The 16,464-nt window shown below is 39.7% G+C and overlaps 1 protein-coding gene, 1 non-coding gene and 1 pseudogene across 5 annotated transcripts in view; 2 read left to right on the top strand and 1 right to left on the bottom strand.

The window, feature by feature from the left end:
- The window catches only part of Thrb (thyroid hormone receptor beta), a 374,473-nt gene that overhangs the window by 298,528 nt on the left and 59,481 nt on the right, over window positions 1–16,464 (top strand). The window lies entirely within an intron of this gene.
- On the top strand, window positions 7,663–8,193 carry LOC125358666 (annotated as a pseudogene).
- Window positions 13,545–13,648, bottom strand: LOC125358936. The gene has a single exon (XR_007212453.1). It is a non-coding gene; the product is annotated as a U6 spliceosomal RNA (small nuclear RNA).

Raw genomic sequence — 16,464 nt, 5'->3', positions numbered from 1 at the left:
TTGGAGCTCAAAGTGTGGTAGTCCAGCAAGTTGCACTAACAGCTCATTGCACAAATTCAGGCAGTTAATTTAGTACTTGGAATTCTGTAATGTAGACCTGTATGATGACCTTTGAGCCCTTGGAAAGGGACTAGTTGGATATCCTTTTGTCCGATGCTTTTTCCTCATGCTTGGACATCAAGAAGAACATCCTGCACACAGTAGGCACTCATATAAATATACTGAAGGATGAGTGCCTGAAAATGTAGCCCAGATCTGAGATAGCCAGCCCGGAAGTAAGTGCGCAGCATGAATGGATATCAGACAGCACTTAACAGCATTTCTAATCATTGCTTGTTAGAAATGAGAACCTGGCCAGATGCTGGTGACTCACACCTGTAATCCTAGCTACTGACGAAGCTGAGATCAGAGGATCACAGTTCAAAGCCAGCCTGGGTGAAAAAGTCCATGCAACTTTTTAGCTCAACTAACCAGCACAAAGCTTTGGAAGTAAAGGCAATGACTCAAGTGGTAGAACACCAGCTTTGAGGGAAAAAGCCTAGTGAGAGTAGGAAGCCTTGAGTTTAAGCCCATGTACATGTATGTGTGCACATACACACACATACACACATGTTCACACATACACACGTGAGAGAGAGTAGAGAGAATCTGAGCTATAATTCCAGCTACTTAAAAGGCTGTAACCGGAGGGATTATGAATTCAAAGCAAAGCCTGGTCTACACAGAGAGCATATCTAAAAGGGAAGGAGAGAAGGGAAAGAACTAAGAATCTGAGGCCCCACCTAGGCTACTGAATCTTGGGAGAGGGGCCCAGGAATCTGCCGGCTAATCAGAAGGCCATTGAGAATACTTTTAAACTCTCAAACTAGGAATTGGTCTGCCACCTAGTGGGTACTCTGGGGTGTATACTTTTCCTCTCTTCTGTGGCCCCTATTTTGGAGCCGCTTGACTCTGAACTTATATTTGGGCCTTCCTTAGGCCTGGCTAAAGATAATGGTCAGTTGAAGGTCTGCTCTCTCTGGCCGCCTGGCAGCACATCCCTCTTGGCTTCGAGTCCTTCTGGGAAGTCCGCACTGTTTTCCTGGGGCCTGATCCTCCTCAGTTCTGCCAGGGCTGGTATAGACCCCTGGAGCAGGACAGCCAGCGAGGCCTCCATACTTCATGTTTGCCCTTGGAGACTCAGAATTTCTTGAAACACTGAACCCCAGAGGACAAGAACACTAGGACACTCCCTTCCCTGGTTTTAGGGTCACTACACTCTGATACCACTGACGTCTCTCTGTAGATCTCTGCTGTCTTAACTTTAAAAAACAACTGAATCTTAGATACCCAGGAAGGCAAGTCATAATTTCTTAAGTTATTTTTTTCTCATTATAAAAATTCCTTGTCCTCTGCAGAAAAAAACAAATTTCTCTTAGTTTTCAAATCACAAGTAACTTTTAAAAGTCACTTAGAATCCCATTTCCCAGGGACAAGAACTGTTACCATTTTTATTTCAGCCCTTCTTTCTGTATATATTTATTTTTACCAACTTGGAATAAGGCATACCATCTTTTTATATTTTTGAGCTAACACACTAAGCATACAATTTTTAACCAGTTTTTAATGCTTAGTAATATATCATGAACATTTCCCATATCATTAAATATTCTTCCAAATCTTGACTTTTATTACCTATAGATTATTCTTGGTTGTAGATGGGCCATAATTTATTAAACCAGTCTCCAAGATTTAGACAAGGTAAAGTAATTTTTAAAACAATGTGTCAGCTTCAGGGCAGACTATTAACTCCATGCTCTTCATAAAGAGAAGAAAATGAATCAAATCTATGATGACATTTTTAAATGATGTACATTTCTTCATTTACCAAAATAACGAAGTGTTCTAAAAAATGGAGACATTGATGCAAGTCACTGTGTGCATTATAATCCTTCAAGTTAGACATCCACATTTTCAGCCAGGTGATCACTATCTTTGTCCTTAAGTAAAACACAAGGACATACTCGGGTAAATGAGTATTTTAGAAGGTAGAAGATTAAGACGCTGTGCCCAGTACAAGTGTACCATCAGCTCTATCCATCTCTGCTCTCTACTCTGCCCTGCATACCATGAATCAGTCTTCAGGCTCTGCTAAGAGAAGACAGTTCATTCACTTCACAGGCACTCCAAAGAGCCTCCCTTATCCACACCAGAGTGAAGGCTCTCTATCTGCTCTGGTATGTGAAAGATAGTTGGGGGATCATATACTTCAAAGACAGGGACAAGTACCCCATAAGTAGGCCAGGGAAGAAAGAAATAGCTTATCTTTCCTTGCTTGTCCTATCAGCAAGGGGTGGGGTGAGGGTAAAATCGGAAATAAGGCAATGTCAAAGACAGAAAAACAACAAATTCAAGATTCTGTTCTATCTTGCTTTGGTCCTTTGGTTCTTGTGGAGAATGGCCATGAGCTTTGCAAGGTCAATGTGGCAGTGTCTGCCATTTTGTGAAATGCAGTTCTGATTGCAAATTCCCCTCTTCACATCTTGTCCCACAGAAATGCTCACACAGAAGCCTAAAGATCTGTGTTCAAGGGGATGGGAATATGGCCTAGTGGTAAAGTGCCCACCTCATATACATGAAGCCCTGGGTTCGATTCCTCAGCACCACATATATAGAAAAAGGCGGAAGTGGTGCTGTAGATCAAGTGGCAGAGTACTAGCCTTGAGCAAAAAGAAGCCAGGGACAGTGCTTAGGCCCTGAGTTCAAGCCCCAGGACTGGCAAAAAAAAAAAAAAAAAAAGATTTGTGTTCAAAAGTGTTCTTTGTACCTTTGTATTGGTTACCAATAAATTGGAGGCCATATAGCTACATGTCAATCCACATGGACATATTCAAATAAATGATGCTATAATCACTAGAAAAGTCTCTAAAAGATATGATCTTAGGAATACATAATAAAAGCAAGCATGTATTAAGAATAATATCCCATTCAAACTCTTAATAGGCTAAAAAGTTGTATGAGCGCAAATATGTGGCTGGGAGTGGGAGAGTTCACACACCTGTATAGTCTGGCCTCCTGTTTTGGTGTTCCTGCTTATTAGCCATTGAGCCATGAATGTATCACTTAGCCCTGCTCGGCATTGGTTTTCTCATCTGTGAGATGGATAAGAAAACACATTTCATAGAAATGTGTAACTCCCACAGGGCAGAGTAAGCACCCAATAGATGGGAAATGTTCCTGCTGTACCAGAGCTGGGAAAGATGCTGAGGAGCACTAGATATCCAGGGTTCTTGCTATATGTCAACTAAGCCAACACTGACAGGACTAGAGTTTCTTCAGCCAGGAATATTCTGGATAGAAAGGAAACTGGTGCAATAGTCATATCCCCTGACACTTGGCAACAGCTCACTTTCAGACCAAATTGGGGCAAGCAAGTGACGACTAAACCTTTCATTGGAGTTCAAAGGTTACCACTGGGAAGGTCAACAGTTAGTTGTAGGTGATGCTAGAAAGCAAGGCCTCCCCTCCCCCAGGAGATCTCTTACACATTCCCCTGAATATCCCAAATTCTGTCACTGCCCTTTCTCTAAGGCCTTTCCAGATGTAAACTTCCTGCCTGGATATCTGACCACGTAGGTAGCATCTCCAAATGAATGGGTTGGATAGAATTCCTTTCTCCAATTGCAGGATTCAGTAAAAGCAATGGGATAAATGGGAATGCAAGGAGACCAGGAGAAGATTGGAGATGGTAGGGGAAGAGAGACAGAATAAGGAACAGGACTACTAAGTAACCACTATGCAGGGTCAGGTTGTAAACCATTTAACAGGAGTAGCATTAACCTCAAAGTAGAGGCTGGGGCACACTGATTTGAAGACAGATGCCACCTACCACTCCTTCCAAAGGACTGACTTTGAGTACAGATTGAAACTACAAAATGTACTGAAGTTAAACAAATATGTGAATAACATTTTGTTCACCTGCTGTCCAGAAATAACTCCAGAATCTCCCAGTTATGTTGCTGGCCTACTGGATTAAATTCTAGGGATCTTGTCTAACACTTCATAGATACAGAGAATGTTTAGATCACTTGGCTACAATTTGGTTCTCGGCTCTGACACTTTTAAAAAATAATTTTGTTATTAACATGTTATACACAGTGGTTTATAATGAGTACATTTTTGACAATTTCGTCACTTCCTTTGTTTTCCCCTCCAATCCCTACCCAAAAGTTACATAGGTCATTTTCCACATAGTGTATACTGAATAGCATGATTGCATTTGTTCATCCTTCCTCCCTCCCACTGTGGTTAAGTCCCTTACCCATTGCAAAGAAAAAAAAAGGCAAATGAAAAACAAACACCAACAATAACAAACAAACCCTTATTTCCATTTCCTGGAGTTTGATTCCATAAATACAATTTTAAATGTTCAGAGAAGTTGCAGCATTGTGTTCCTCCCTAAGAATATTCTCCTGTAGTCTGTTTGTGTGTGATTGCCTAAAACCCTATATATGTTATGACCAGTTATATTTTAGATCTAGCTTCCACATGTGAGAAATGTGCTGTCTCTCTGAGCTTGACTTACTTTGCCTAACTTCTTTTTTTTTTTTTTTTTTTTTTGGCCAGTCCTGGGCCTTGGACTCAGGGCCTGAGCACTGTCCCTGGCTTCTTCCCGCTCAAGGCTAGCACTCTGCCACTTGAGCCACAGCGCCACTTCTGGCCGTTTTCTGTATATGTGGTGCTGGGGAATCGAACCTAGGGCCTCGTGTATCCGAGGCAGGCACTCTTGCCACTAGGCTATATCCCCAGCCCTTGCCTAACTTCTTAACACTAGATAAATCACTGAATTTTCTCCAACAAAGAACATAGTCAGAGATTAATAAACCACAAAGAAAAAAGTCAGCACTCCATTGTTACATTAGCTCTTCAGTATATATTTCCCCTTTTAAGGAAAAACAGGATAAAGTATGCTAAATCAGTACTAGCTCCCAAAACCTATGTGATAATCAATCCAATGAAAACAGTATCAACTCCAGGATGCACAGGGAAATTATTCCCTCTACTGTCTCTTTCAGCAGCCTCTTTTTCCTCTCATGATGCTTCTCTAACTCATCCCTCCATAAGGGTCTAGACCCCGTGCAGTTCCCTAGGGAAGACCCTGGTGACATGTTCACATTCTGTGATGAGCTCACTCCTCTGATACAGTTGGTGACACAACTGATTATGTCCTCATCTCCCCAGGGTAAAAGGTTTAAGTGACATGCCCAGGTGATACAACAATGTTGGTGACATCCTGGAGACCCTTTCACCTGCACCAACCACCTACCTTGATGCAGGGCTGTTTGCTCTCTCTGATTATCCTCTTTGTGGCTGATTCTGATGGTGGCTGTATTTACAGCTTAGTCTTTTAAATCTGGATCATTCAGTCTCCTTGATTAAATTGGGATAGACATGAGCCTCTTTTGTTTTGGGGGATAGGAAGGGTACCAGAAATCCAGAACCAGGTGAGCTTTGGAAATAAGATGAGAGACAGAAAGCCTGCATAGTCCAGGGACTTCTCCATGACATGGGCCTGACACAGGATTTTGGTCTCTGGTGGAACTCTGTCCTGTGATATTTGTGAAAATTGTCTTATACACGGGCCTCTTAAAATATAGAACTGTATCAAAAATAAAACTGTTAGACTCGGTTCTTTGTTATGAAGTCACTTGGCATTTGAGTTAGAATATTGTGTGTGGGTGGATGGTTTATTAGTCTAAATGGCAATATACTGTGAGTGGCATATTTTACTGCCACTGCCCAGAACCATCCATGATGTGCAACTAGAAAGGCCATATACTATTTTAAGTCAACCCTCAGAACTAATGAAAAGATAACTTTGGACTGGGCTCTTTGTTTGACTAGCTCTGGAGAGAACTTATAATAAAGCCCAAGATATAAAACTAAAGGTCAAAAACTGTGTAAGTAAAAGGAGCTACTGCCCTTTTAGGAGGGGGAAAAATGCATGTTAATTTTTACAGCAGTTTCAATTAAATGGGTTTCCAAGGGAACCAGTATCTACAAGAAGTTCTTAATATTTATGAGAAGACATAGGAAACAGTGCTTTGTTATCCCTTCCTAGTCACTTGTGATAGGCCCATCGGTAAACTGTGTCTGCTGAGTCCTACCTCCTTCCTCCCAAATGGAAATTAATACCATCCCATGATTCTTTTCTAAGACTTCGCAATATCAAGAATATCACATTGAAAATCTCACTGATTTTTCTCAAATCAAACAAATACTTATTTTTGATCATTGTTTTTGTAAATCCATTTGCTTTTTGACTTGGTTTCTGTTTCTGAGTTGAACTGGAAAAACAAAATTGGTCAACAGTGATCACTCTTGAAGTTTGAATAAGTTACATGTTTTCTTGGAAGATCTCTTAGGAAGACCCATAGATTCCTTTTAACATTTTTACTTTAAAGTAGTCTCAAGCGTAACTAGAAGCTGCAATAGCATGAAAAGTTTCCATATGCCCTTTAACCTGGATGTCACCCACTGTTAACATTTTACCCCAATGGTCTTATCCTCTGTCCATGTGACAGGATGTATGGGTTTGTATATGCACCAAACCTCATGCCATTGACAATAAGCTCCAAATATCATCTCCCTCAACTCTAAATACTTAAATATGTCTCCTCAAAACATAGAAATTCTCTAAGCCATGGTATAATGATCAGAAATGAAGAAATTTATCATTGACACATAGTATCTTCTGATATACAGGTTTTATTTAAATTCCATGCATTCTTGTACCCATCCCCCTTGAGAAAGGATAACATGGGATGAGGACCATGGCTGGAGTGAGGACTTGACCTTGATGAATGATTTTCATGGGTTTCATTCCTCTGGGCAGGGCCAGGTGAGGCTACTACCAATTATCTTTTATACTGATTATTTTTCTGCTCCAGGCTCCAGAATTATGTATTTTGTTGAGCTCATGTGTATCTCTAGTCTGCTTCTTCCCTCCCACAACTTTATTAATATATATATATATATATATATTTTTTTTTTTTTTTTTTTTTTTTGCCAGTCCTGGGGCTTGGACTCAGGGCCTGAGCACTGTCCCTGGCTTCTTTTTGCTCAAGGCTAGCACTCTGCCACTTGAGCCACAGCGCCACTTCTGGCCGTTTTCTATATATGTGGTGCTGGGGAACCAAACCCAGGGCTTCATGTATACGAGGCAAGCACTCTTGCCACTAGGCCATATCCCCAGCCCTTAAAATATACTTTAAACATTGAATACACTTATAGTATATAGTGCATTACTTTGATATATGTATACATTGTTAAATTATTAAGTCAAGCTAAATGATATAACAAACTCATCGCCCCAATCCTTATAATTTTTTCCATGGTGAGAGCATGTAAGATCTATTGATACTTTGCAAAACTATATTATTGTTAAGTATTTTCACCACACTATGTAATCTCCAAAAACTATAGAATAGAGCTGGTTGCTGGTTAGCTTACACCTGTAATCCTAGCTACCCAGGAGGCTGAGATATGATCATCATGGTTTAAAGCCAGCCAAGGCAGGAAAAGTCCTGGAGACTCTTATCTCTACTAAAAAGGTGGAAGTAGAGCTGTGGCTCAAGTTGTAGAGCGCAAGCTTTGAGTGAAAAAGCTAAGGGATAGCCTCCCCTGCAACCGGCCGCGGCCTCCCAGGGAGTTTGAATATGTTGGGGATCACCCTCAGCAGACTCGCCCAGGAGAGAAAGGCGCAGAGGAAAGACCATCCGTTTGGCTTTAGTGGCTATCCCAACCAAGAATCTGGATGGCACAATGAACCTGATGAACTGGGAGTGGGCCATCCCAGGGAAGAAGGGGACTCCATGGGAAGGAGGCTTGTTCAAACTGCGGATGCTTTTCAAGGATGATTACCCATCTTCTCCACCAAAATGTAAATTTGAGCCACCGCTGTTCCACCCAAATATGTACTCTTCTGGTACAGTGTGCCTGTCCATCCTGGAGGAAGACAAGGACTGGAGTCCTGCCATCACGATCAAGCAGATCTTATTAGGAATACAGGAACTTATAAATGAACTAAATATCCAAGACCCAACTCAAGCAGATGCCTATACAATTTACTGCCAAAACAGAATGGAGTATGAGAAAAGGGTTCGGGCACAAGCCAAGAAGTTCGCACCCTCTTAAGCAGCGCCCTTGGCACTGTGAAAGAAAGGGATTGGTTTGGCAAGAACTTGTTTACAACATTTTGCTAATCTAAGACGCTCCATACAATTACTAGTTGCCTGGGAGGGTTGGGCAGGCGCCATTTTCCATTTCGCCACTTGCATACACTTCTCCATTTCGCTGAATTGCCCCAGTTTTTCATACAGGGTCTCTTCAGTCTTTTGTATTTTTGATTGTTATGTAAAACTTGCTTTTATTTTAATATTGATGTCAGTATTTCAACTGCTATAAAATGATAAACGTTTACACTTGGGAAAGCCCCTAGGAGCTAGTTCCTTTGCTCTCAGATGCAGGCATGCTTCACACCGTTTAAGAGATCTGTAGACACACACACACACACACACACCGCTCCCTCCCTCCCACACATTCTCTTCACAACCTGGGCTGTTGCTTATGAGCCTCAGATCCAAAGTCAGCCAGGGTCTCCATTATGCACCACTTCCTTTGTGTTTATATAGCCTTTTGTCTGTGCTGCTGTTTAGAGTAAATAAACTGTTTATATTTAAAAAAAAAAAAAAAAAGCTAAGGGACAACATCTAGGCCCTGAGTTCCTGGGGCTTGAAGTCAAGGCCTGAGCACTGTCCCTGAGCTTTTGTAGGCAGGGCTACCACTTGAGCCACAAATACATTTCAGGCTTTTTTGAAAGAAATGAGAGTCTCAAAGGCTTTCCTGCCCAGGCTAGCTTCAAACTGCAATCCTCAGGTGTCAGCCTCCAGAGTAGCTAGTGAGCCACCAGCTGGGAATGGCATTTCTAAGTGCAGGCTGACTGCTTTGCAGCATGTCCCACAAGTTAGGTTTGACTGACTTTTCCCTGTGATTAGAATCAGATTATAATTTTTTGGCAGAAGTATTAAAAAGTAGCTGTGGCACATGTTTGTTCCTGTAAGAATTTGAATTTCATTATGTGACTCAGAAATAGTTTGGATCTTTATATGCTAAGGCCCCCACATAGTTCAGCTCTTCATCGGTGGGCTGGTTCATTATCTCCTTGAATTAGAGGGAAGTGTATGTCCCAAAAGCTCTGTTCAGAAGCTCCATTCAGTGTTCTGAGGGTGAATCTGGAGAGTCAAGGTTACTTGTTTCTCTGTCACCCCTGGCATAGTTCATTCAGGAAGGAAAGACAAGATGACACTGGCAAAACTACTGGGCTTGGTAGATGCCCTGACGATCACAAGCAGATGCCACCGCTTACAGTCATTTCACATTTTCACTGGACATTCTTTTCTTTGTGCAATCAGATTACATTATTTAAAAAAAAAAAAAACAGTGTCACTGCATATTTTCTGTGAATCTTTGTAGAACGTCTTGATGTGTTGAAATAAAATTAAGAATGTAAGCTCACCATTTCTAGATTTGGATCTGAGGAGTGGCAACAGCAAGTTAACTTTAAAATTAAAAGAAAAGTTGATCCTATTTCAAAAACTCTTAAATTCTCTTCCATCCCCAGTTCAAATATGTCTTCCTCTCTTGCTCATTCTCCATCAGGGTGACTTGTGTTTGTTTGTGTTGTTTTTCCCCTCTTTACAGGGGTCACAAAATGTTATTTAAATGCTTTCCTGTGTTCTCATTAATTTATTTGGGCTCATAACAATGCCAGTTTGGTTCACCAGACACTGTGAATTCATCTTGGTGCTTACTAAAAATGTTTTCATTCAAGTATGTTCTATGTATCCAATAATGTACTATGTGCTGAGAATCGAAAGCATACCCCTTTTCCTTCCTGGGATGTGTGTGTGTGTGTGTGTGTGTGTGTGTGTGTGTGTGTGTGTGTGTTAGTATCAGGACTTGAATTCAGGATCCCACGCTGTTGCTTGACAATCTTGCTATTGCTTAAGCCATAAAGCCTCCAGTCTGGCATTTTGTTCATTAGAGATGGAGTCTCACAGATTTTTCTGCCCAAGTTGGCTTTGAACTGTGATCCTCTAAGCGAAAAGTATAGGCATGATCCCTTGAGCCTCAAACCCCTCCCCAACATGCATGTGTACCAGTCCTGAGACTTGAACTCGGGGCCTGGACACTGTTCCTGAGTTTTTGGGCTCAAGGCTAGCCTTCTACCACATGAGCCACAGCTGCACTTTTGCCTTTTTGCTGGTTAATTGGAAATAAGAATCTCATGAACTTTCCTCCCTGGCCTAGCTTTGAATGGTGACCCTCTGATCTCAGCTTCCTGAGAAGCTAGGATTACAGGTGTGAGCCACCAGTACCCAGGTCTTCCTGCGATTTTTAAACAGACATGTTAGCGGAACATTGAGGCTAAGCTTTGAAATAATCAGTAAATCTATTAACAATCTAGTAATGATGGAAATTCTATTGTCTGGCTGGTATTAGTTACCCAGGGGCTGAGCTCATTGTTACATCACCATACATAGTTTATACTCTATTACAATCAGTCTCGCCCCTCTTCCATACTGTCTGCCTCATTTTCATCCCCTCTGCAAATCATCATCTCCAACAAGTTTCCTTGTTTCATTTTTATACTTGCAAATAATCTATTTTGACAGTATAAAACTTCATTTATCCTCCCCACCAGCACAGGCTAGTTCCCAACCAACAAGAGTCTATTTCTCCTTTCTGTTCCCCCTATTTTTTTATATAATTTTGTTGTTACTATTAAGGTGTTGTACAGAGGAGTTACCATTTCATAAGCCAGGTAATGAGTACATTTCTTCTTTTTTTTTTTTTTTTGCCAATCCTGGGCCTTGGACTCAGGGCCTGAGCACTGTCCCTGGCTTCTTCCCGCTCAAGGCTAGCACTCTGCCACTTGAGCCACAGCACCACTTATGGCCGTTTTCTGTATACGTGGTGCTGGGGAATCGAACATAGGGCTTCATGTATATGAGGCAAGCACTCTTGCCACTAGGCCATATCCCCAGCCCCTGTCCCCCCTATTGATCATCTGCTTATGTTGAATTTACTCTAGGCTGTATTAGTATGTACTTGCAATGTTTTGTAAAGTTAGTCACCCTCCATTTCCCCTCCTTCTCCTGAGTAGTCTCTCATCTTGATTCATGGTCTATGTTCAATTGTATAAGTAATCATGAATATGAATATATACATATATACTTACATATAGGTTTATAACTATGTGTGTCTTTTAGGTCAAGCTTCTACATATGAGTGAAAACATGGTTTTTCGCTTCTTTGAGCCTGGCTTGTGTTGCTCAGTATGAGGTCCTCTAGTTGTGTCCATTTTCCTGCAAGTGACATGGTTTCATTTTTCTATATGGCTGTGTAATATTCCATAGTATGAGCGCACACACACACACCACCACCACCACCACCACCACACCTTCTTTATTCCAACATCTGGCTACTGCAGGCAGTGTTGCAATAAACATGGATATGCAAGTGTCCCTCTGTGTATTGGTTTATGTTCCTTTAGATATATGAATAAGGACTGGGATGTAGCTCGGTGGCAAAGTGCTTGCCTAGCAAGTGCAGTGTCCTAGGTTTGATCCCAAGTACCAATAAACAAAAACAAAAACAGATATATGACTAATGATAAGTTCATTATCATTATATTGTAAGTTCATAAGGAGAATTTATTTTTGGTCTTTGGGAGAAACTCCATACTGACATCCACAGAGGCTGCAAGACTTTGCATTCCCACAAACAATGTATGAAGGTTCTTCTTAATCCCCATCCTGTCCAGCATTTATTGTTTGTTTTCTGGATGACTGCCTCTATGACTAGAATGAGTTAAAATTTTAATGTGGCTTTAGCTTGCATTTTCATAATGGCTAACGATATCAAATACTATTAGCCATTTGTATTTCTTTTTGTGAGAATTATCTATTCAGTTTCCTTGCCAATTTGTTGCTAGGATTGCTTGTTCCCTTATGTTACCTGTGTATTCTAGATACTAATACTTTATCTGCTGAATAGCTAGTGAAGATTTTCACCTATTCTGTGGTTTGTCATGTGATTCTAATGATTTTTCTTTTGTTGTGCAGAAACTCTTTAATTTGATGTAGTCCCATTTGTCAATTCTTACTACCATCCACTGAGCATCTAGAGTCCAATTTGGGGAAAAATTTACACCTGTGCCAATATCTTTCAGTATTTTTTTCCTGTCTTTTTCCATGGTAAACCTAAAATTTCTTACTTTGAGGTCTTTGATCTAACTAGGTTGACTTTTATACAGGGTAAGAGAGGTCCAATTTCAGTCTCCTGAAAATGCATTGTTTTCTAAGCACCATTTGTTTAAAATACTGTCACTTCTCCATTGTATGTGTCAAAAAGTAGGTATAGGTGTGTGGTCTTATTTCTGAACCTTCTATGCAATTCCATTGGTCATCAGGTCTGTTTTTATATGAGTATCATGTTGATTTCATTACCATAGTTCTGTAGTATACTTTGAAGACTGGTATTTTGATACCTCCAGCAGTGGTCTTATTACTCAGAATTGCAATTGCAATTTAGGGTCTTACTTTGCCTCCATACTGACTTTTGCACCATAATTCTGTGAAGAATGGGATTTTTATAAATATAGATTGCATTGTATTTTATACTTCTTTTGGTAGTATGGCCATTTTCACAATATTAAATCTGCCAATCCATGACTATAGGATTTTTTCAACCTACTGATACTTTCTTCAATTTCTTCAAGGACTTGTAGTTTTCATTATAAAGGTATTTCACTTCATTAGGTTGGTGCCTAGGTATCATTGTTTTGGAGGCTATTGTAAATAGAATTGTTCTCCTAATTTCTTTCTCAGCCGTTTTGTTGTTGGTATATAGAAAGGCTGCTGGTTTTTTGAGTATTGATTTTTTTTTGTTTTCCTTTTTTGAGTATTGATTTTTATATTCTACTTTTCCAAAATATCAGTTCTTGAACTTTTTGGTGGAGTCTGTAGTTTCTGTTAAATACAGGATCATATCATTAACAAATACAGAGGATCTGATTTCTTCATTCCCTACTTGAATCCCTTTTATTTCTCCTGCGTAATTGCTCTGCTTAGGAATTCTAGTACAATGTTGAAAAAGAGCGAGGAAAATGGACATCTTTGTCCTGTTCTTGACTTTGGGGAAACAGTTTGTTTCTCCCCCCCCCCCATTTAATATGATATTTACTATGTTTGTTATTTATACCCTTTATTCATTTTTTTCTTCATTTTTATTGTAAAAGTGGTAAACAGATGAGTTACAGTTACCTAAGTCAGGTGTTGACTACATTTCTTTTGAACAGTTTCATCCCCTCACTCATTCCTCTCCCAGTATTTTCCCTCCTGGCCCCCTGACCCCCCAAGTTGTATAGTTTATTTCCAAGATAGCCCTTTATTAATTTCAAGTACATCTTTTCTATTCCTATTTTCTTCACCTTTTATTATAAACATGTGGAATGCTTCACAAATTTGCACTTAATCCTTATGTAGGGGCCAAGCTCATCTTCCCTATATCGTGCCATATATTTTAGTGTATGTCCTGCGCCAAAGTGAGCATCCACTTCTACTTTTATAAAACATAATTGTCATATAACTTATGTAGTATCAGATTCTCCTGCTTTAGATGGACAGGTGATGGATAGTGTATTTACAGAGGCTTGCAACCATCACCACAGTCTTTAGAACATTCCCATCACCCCAAAACAACTTCCAGCTACTCCCATTCCTTTGGCCACCACTCACCCACTTTCTCTTCCTGTAGCTTTTCCTTTTCTGGATACTGCACAAAAATGCAACACCACGATATGAGGTCTTTTATGAGAGGGATCTGCACATAGCACATTGTTCTTACAGCTCACCTACACATTGTTCTTACAGCTCACCTATGTGGTGCTCTGTTCCATACCTTGAACTTTTTACCTGCCATTCTTCCTAACATTTTTCAAGTGTAAGTGGAAGACTGAAGCCTTTAGTGAACAAAGAATCTTTTGAAAATTACATCAATTGTGGTAGTCTAGATCTTTGCACTCGTTATTCTGAAAGGTAGAAAGGCAAAGTAAATGTAAATGACTCAATCACTCATTCATTATTCCTATTATGATGGAAATTTATTTTAAAGTTAATCTCTGAGACATTGCCCTGGGATAAAGTACACTATATCTTTTAAATGTCAAAAACATTCCCCTCACAAAGCCATTCAACTTTTCAACTCGATTTCATCAGTGTGAATTACAAAGAAATCATTATCTTAACACATCAAACTAAGGGAAAATATATTGCTATAGATAACTAAAAATCACATAAAATGAGGTACACAAATGACATCCATAAACAACAAAATACAGAAGAGTGCATTTTTTCTAGAGAGAGGGAAATATATTAACCATAATGAATATGAGGTGGAATTAAACTATGCACATTCTTGTAAAAATCAATCACAAAGTGATCTTGGAATGTATTGAAACATGTAAATCAGTGAACTTTCAAAACATTTAAATAAATTTCTACTTAACAGAAGCAGTACAAGTGAGTGAAATAAGAGCCTAACTTTCACTACCAACCTCTTCCTGCTTAGTTGCTATTCAAGTGTGCCAAAAAAAAAAAAAAAAAAAAAAAGAAAAGAAAACCTCTCTCTCTCTCCATGATCTACTGGGGAAGATGAATGAAAACACCTACACCCACCTCACTTTTAGCCATGCAGTACACCTCATTAGTATATTAAACCAGTATTTCAACTCAAGTTATTTCCAAACCAAAATTTCATTGTTCTTTCTGGACTATGATGCTCTACAAGAGACCATATTGGATCATTACAGACTTGGTTTTGAATTTGAGCTAAATGTTTATTCATGAAAGTAACACAGATATTCTGCTGCTGGCTTAGAAAACAGAAGAATTCTGAGATAATAACAGTGGTCTAAAACATTTCCAAAGTCATCCTTGCAACTCCAACTGTGTGGATCTTGTGTCCTCTTTGGATAGTGTTTAATTCTCTCATAGCACGAGGAAACTTTACAGTTTGCCTTTGGTCTTAGAAAATATCAATCAGAATAAAACCCTGAATCTTCATCCTAAGGATGGAGATATATATATATATATATATATATATATATATATATATATACATATATATGAATGATACTGTTCTAGAACTTGAGTCCTTAATTTGCATCTGAAATGGCACAAATGTATCTGGAAATAATGGGCCCTGTAGTTCATTACTTGAAAATTTGAATGGGACAAAGAGAATAAATCCTTATGCTGAAAGCAGACTGCCATTTCTCAATATGCAAAAGAGAATTTCATAGGCTAAGCATCCAACAAGGAATGTGTAGCCTTGTTTTATTTTGTGCTGGTCCTGAGGCTTGAACTCAGAGCCTGAGCACTGTCCCTGAACTTTTTTGCTCAAGATTAGTGCTCTACCCCTTGAACAACAGCTACACTCCCAGATTTTTGGTAGTTAATTGGAGATAAATTTCACAGATTTTTCCTGCTTGCTTGGCCTGACTTCGAGCCATCTCATCCTCCTGAGTAGCTAGGAAAACAGGTGTGAGCCACCAGTACCTAAGCTGTCTAGGAGTATAAATTCCCTTGTCTAAAACTGATTACATTTCTGGATATCTCAAAGAGGACCAATGGACAACTATAAAGAATTACTGTAGATTTGATCCTCACAGCCTGATAGAACCCTAGACCCTAGGGTAAGCTACCAATGAATGCATCAACAGAACAACACAAGCATACTGTCTGTCTCGGCCATACACTCTAGTGTGCATTCGGGTTGCCACATATCAGCCCTATGACCTTTGACAAGTTATATAACCTCTCTTAATGTATTGCCTTGCCTCCAAAGAAGGATAATAGATACTGGTGAGGCAGCTAAAAAGTTTATAGGCTATAGTCTACATAAAAGTGGTTACCACAGTGCTTGGATCATTGCATAAACTGGAAGTCAGGAAACATTGTAGAACTAAGTTGATGAAGCTGAACGAGGCCACCTAATAACCGTACAAATGGTTAGAATGTAGTTGAAGATAGAATCAAAATAGAGTACACTTTTAAAAATCAAGCAACTACTCTTGAAGAAAAAAAAAGAACTAATTAGAGATAGAAGAGGCCTATAAAAATATACAACATGATGTGGAAGTTTTTTGTGCATCCTAAGGCTATGGCTATGATGACAGGGTGCAGGCAAAGCTTATGATAACGTTGTGTTCACAAAAGCAAAGATGTCAAAAGTCAGCTAAGCACAGTGGCTTAAGTCTGTTCTCTCCTTAGACGGTAGAGATCCATGGATTGTGGCTTAAGGCCAGCCTAGGCCTTGAGACTCCATCTCAAGCAATAGCTGGGCAATGTGGCACACACC

The sequence above is a fragment of the Perognathus longimembris genome, chromosome 10 (genome assembly GCF_023159225.1).
Source record: "Perognathus longimembris pacificus isolate PPM17 chromosome 10, ASM2315922v1, whole genome shotgun sequence".
NCBI lineage: Eukaryota > Metazoa > Chordata > Mammalia > Rodentia > Heteromyidae > Perognathus > Perognathus longimembris.
The sequence above is the reverse complement of the archived record's forward strand: the minus strand, read 5'-3'. Positions and strand labels throughout refer to the sequence as shown.